A 4,046-nucleotide genomic window follows, 5' to 3' on the forward strand; every position below is an offset into this window, starting at 1 on the left:
CCTCCGCCTGCCTGGGTGACAGCGGGGACCCGCTGCTACTCCCGCCCGAATCGAGGAGCCTCCTCCCAGGTGGGGAGTAGAAAGGACCCCGCAGAGGAGGCAGCTGGAGTACCTGCCAGGTGGGGATGAAGGCGGGATGGGGCTCAGGCTCTCAGAGGCCCTGAGGGGAGGCACCCCCGGCAGCTCCTCCTCTCACATGGTGCGCGCACTCTTACATCCCCCGGCTGGTGCCCATGTTCCGCATCCGCAGTGCCCTCCATGCCAGGCCCTGGCTGGCCCCTGGTGCAGGAAGAGGAAACGCTGCAGGAGACAGTGTCCACCCTTGAGAGCTCAGCATCTTGCCAAGGACAGGCCTCCCGGGGCAGAGGCAGCCCTTGACGCAGAGAGGTGGGTGCGCCAGTGTCTTTGTGCAGGCTCCCGGGGTGCCCAGGTCCTCGCCTGGTGGGTGAAGCCCTCCTCTTCGGGCCAGACGAACAGATACAATATTGACGTCGGGGATGGTAGAAAGGGTCGCATACTTTTGTGTAGTGCTCTAGCCAGAACCCAAAACCTTGGGAACCCAGGGGCCTCCCCAGGAAAACAGGACTGCTGATGAGAAGAACCTGCAGCACACAGGTTCTTTGGGTGGGACTCAGCACATAGCACAGGTGGAGGGTTCCACGTGCGCTGCCTGCCAGGTCTGGGAGCGTGCACTTCCTAGCAGTTCTTCTCCAGAGCCCCAGGCTGTGGCTACAAGGGCAGGCCCATCCCTAGGGGCTTTCTGGGAAGCTGAAGTTCATTTCAGGGAGGGCAGGCAGAGAGAGCCACCTTGAGCACCTGCGCAGGTATTTAGTCACCTGCTCAGACTGCTTTGCTGATAGAGGCAGCTGGAGTAACCAGACGCCCGCTTGTTGTACTGATAGCTGATGCTGGCACCTTATCCAGCCACCTCCTTCTCTCCCTCTACCCCGAGGAATAGCCACTGGGTGCACATCTAAAACAGGCAGCTGCATTCGCTTTCTCCAGCTTGCCTCTCCCAGAGAAAGAGTAAGAAATGGAAAACCAGTTTTGCATTTATATAGCATGACATATTTGGGTAAATTTTATTTCAGTAATTTTCCTTTTTTGTGCTGTCTTTGTTTCGGTATCAGGGTGATGGTGGACTCAAAATGAGTTTGGAAGTGTTCCTTCCTCTGCAATTTTTTGGAATCGTTTCAGAAGGATAGGTGTTAACTCTCCTTTAAATGTTTGGTAGAATTCGCCTCTGAAGCCAGCTGGTCCTGGACTTTTGTTGGGAATTATTTTTTTTAATCACGGATTCAATTTCAGTACTTGTAATTGGTCTGTTCATTTTCTCTATTTCTTCCTGGTTCAGTTTTGGGAGATTGTACCTAAGAATTTGTTTCTTCTAGGTTGTCCATTTTGTTGCTGTATAATTCTTGTAGTAGTCTCTTATGGTCCTTTGTATTTCTGTAACTTTTCCTTCTTCGTTTGTAATTTTACTGATTTGGGCCCTCTGTCTTTTTTTCTTGATGAGTCTGGCTAAAGGTTTATCAGTTTTGTTGGTAATCTTTATTTCAGCAGCATAGAGGGCTTTGCTAGATGTTGAGGAGGACATAAAGACCAGATAACCATGAGCTGTTTCTTTGCCTTTGATGATATATTCTTGCCTCTGATAAATACCTTCAGCTGGGGAGGGGAAGGACAGGGAGTACTTATAAGACATATGGGCAGGAAAACAAGGACAGGACATGGCAGTGTCACCAGAGCCAAGAGCAGACAGAATTTCATAAGAAAAGTGATGGGCATCGGATCTGACCGCGTGCAGCAGGCTCTGGCCACAGCCTCCAGTCAACCCCATCGGCCCCACAGACCTGTGCATCCCGGAGCCCCCTCACGGTCCCGGTATCACCACTCAAGTCTAGACCCCTGCCTGCCCTTCAGGGTGCCCTGTAGTTGGACTTGGCAGTCTTTCCAACCTCGATCTCTGCCCACAACACACATCCTCTGGTGGGTCTAGAACAGCCCCTGGGACCCCATGAGCCTGTACAACTGAGCCTGTGCCACTCCCACTGTTACCTCATTTGTCCCAGGTCTGGAATGTCCTTTCCCTCTGATGCTCCAAGGAGAACCCCCACCTCCCCCACCTCAAAGCCCATCTCCCCTGTGACTTCAGGCTCAGCACACTTCCTCCTGTTCAACAGCATTTTCATCACAAATGTCCTTTGCTCCTTCCCTTGCACTCCAGAGCAGGGAGTGATTCCAGAGCAGGGAGTGACGCTCAGTTGCCGCCTGTCAAGTGTCACCCAGCCAGCTAGAGGACCAAAGCCCTTCTCCCAATGCACGAGATGGGCAGCCCTGCTTGTGGAGTACCCCGCACTGTCCCAAGCTCAGGAACTGGGTTCTCTGTGTCTCTTCACAGGAAAATGGAGCACCAGGCCTGCTAGTGTGGCCCGGCTTCCTAGCCTTTTCCGTGGTCATTAAGAAGCAATTTGGGAAGCCAGAAGCCACACCTGGCCAAGCCCAGGACATAACCTATTAGCCAAAAGCTGCAACCCAGGCCCTGAATCCAAGTCTGACATGGTCTCAAATGAGGCTGAGAGACCCCTCATCGCCTCTTACAACACTGAGGAAGCAAACCCTGCTTCCCCGCTTCAGCTAGTCACCACAGGCCCAGAGCCGTTGTACACTCCATCTTTTAATAACAGACGTGCATGATGCTTCTGAGGGCATACTTCCTCACAGAAGTCAATGGAAGCAAATGTCTCGAATCTACATGAAGCTCTAGACCATCCAGACATTTTCAACACTTGCGACAGTTTTAGGAGTTTGAGTAACTTATTGCAAAGTTAGGCTGACAATTTTTGAATATATTTTCCACCTTTTATTTCCAGCTGCAGCATCCATTTTAAAAGAATCATAAGATTTCCACCCATTCAAACTGGACTACTGTCCAAGCTTTATGAAAATGATTACTGAAAAAGTTGAAGCATTTCAGCCGGCAACGTGACCCATCTGCCCTCAGTCACTGGAGCCTCCGGTGACTTCTCGAAGGACAGGAAGAGTCTTCAGAACACATCTGGCACTTGATTCACCCAGCCCAGGCTGCTGCCAGCTGTGTCGTGGTGCTGGAGAGGGTTTTCATTTAATACCGGTTTACAGAGGAATGCAGGGTGCATTGAGAACGGCTGAGTCGTTAAGAGGCTAACTACATGCCAGAAAGTCTTCTGTAATAGACCCAAAAAAACCCCCACAAAAACATGGAGAAAATATATCTTAATCTCTGATAGGTATCTTAGCCAACAGTGAATTTCATGTGACAGCACTGTGTCTAAATATGCTAATTAAAAATAAGTTGCTTTGGTTAGCACTTAAGACTTTTTTTTCCCATTTAGTATAAGATTTTATTTTTGTAAAGAATGTTGAATACATATACATTCTGAGCTTCACCTGGAATTTCCAGTGCCTACTTTACTAAGCTAAGCAGGATACACCGATGTTTCAGGCTGAGGGCAGCTGCGCGATTTGGTGTGGCTGCTGCGGCCCGTGCCTCATCTTTTGCCCCCAAAGCACTCGGAATGACTGAGGAGCTAAAGGACATTTTCGGGACAGGGCAGGAGGGTGAGGCGGGAAGGCAGAGCTACATCACAGGAAGGAGGGGACGACCCAGCAGTGGGCTCAGGCGGGCAGGAGCACAGGGCAGGACAAAGAGGAGGAGACAGGGCTGGCTTTCCCTCCCCGTGAGCTCTTCCTGGATCCCTTCCCCAGAAGCCACCCTATTCTCCAGTCCTTCCCATTTCTGGGTGGGAAGAAAACAAGCAGGGAGGGTGACATTAGGGCTGCAGAACCTGAAGGCAACTGAGAACAGCAAGATCAGGCCAGAGGCAGCTCATTTCCCCAGATCGCCCCTAGGGACCGGACCCCACCCCCGCCCCAAGTCTCTCACTCTTTACATCCCCGTTCCCTGCCTGCCCCCTCCCCCCCCCCCCCCCGCCACGACACCCAAGAAGGAAGCACTCAGGAGCAAAATCAGGTGAAAAGGAAGAAAAAAGACCTGCATTACACTT

The sequence above is a fragment of the Hippopotamus amphibius genome, chromosome 4 (assembly GCF_030028045.1).
Source record: "Hippopotamus amphibius kiboko isolate mHipAmp2 chromosome 4, mHipAmp2.hap2, whole genome shotgun sequence".
In the NCBI taxonomy this organism is placed as follows: domain Eukaryota; kingdom Metazoa; phylum Chordata; class Mammalia; order Artiodactyla; family Hippopotamidae; genus Hippopotamus; species Hippopotamus amphibius.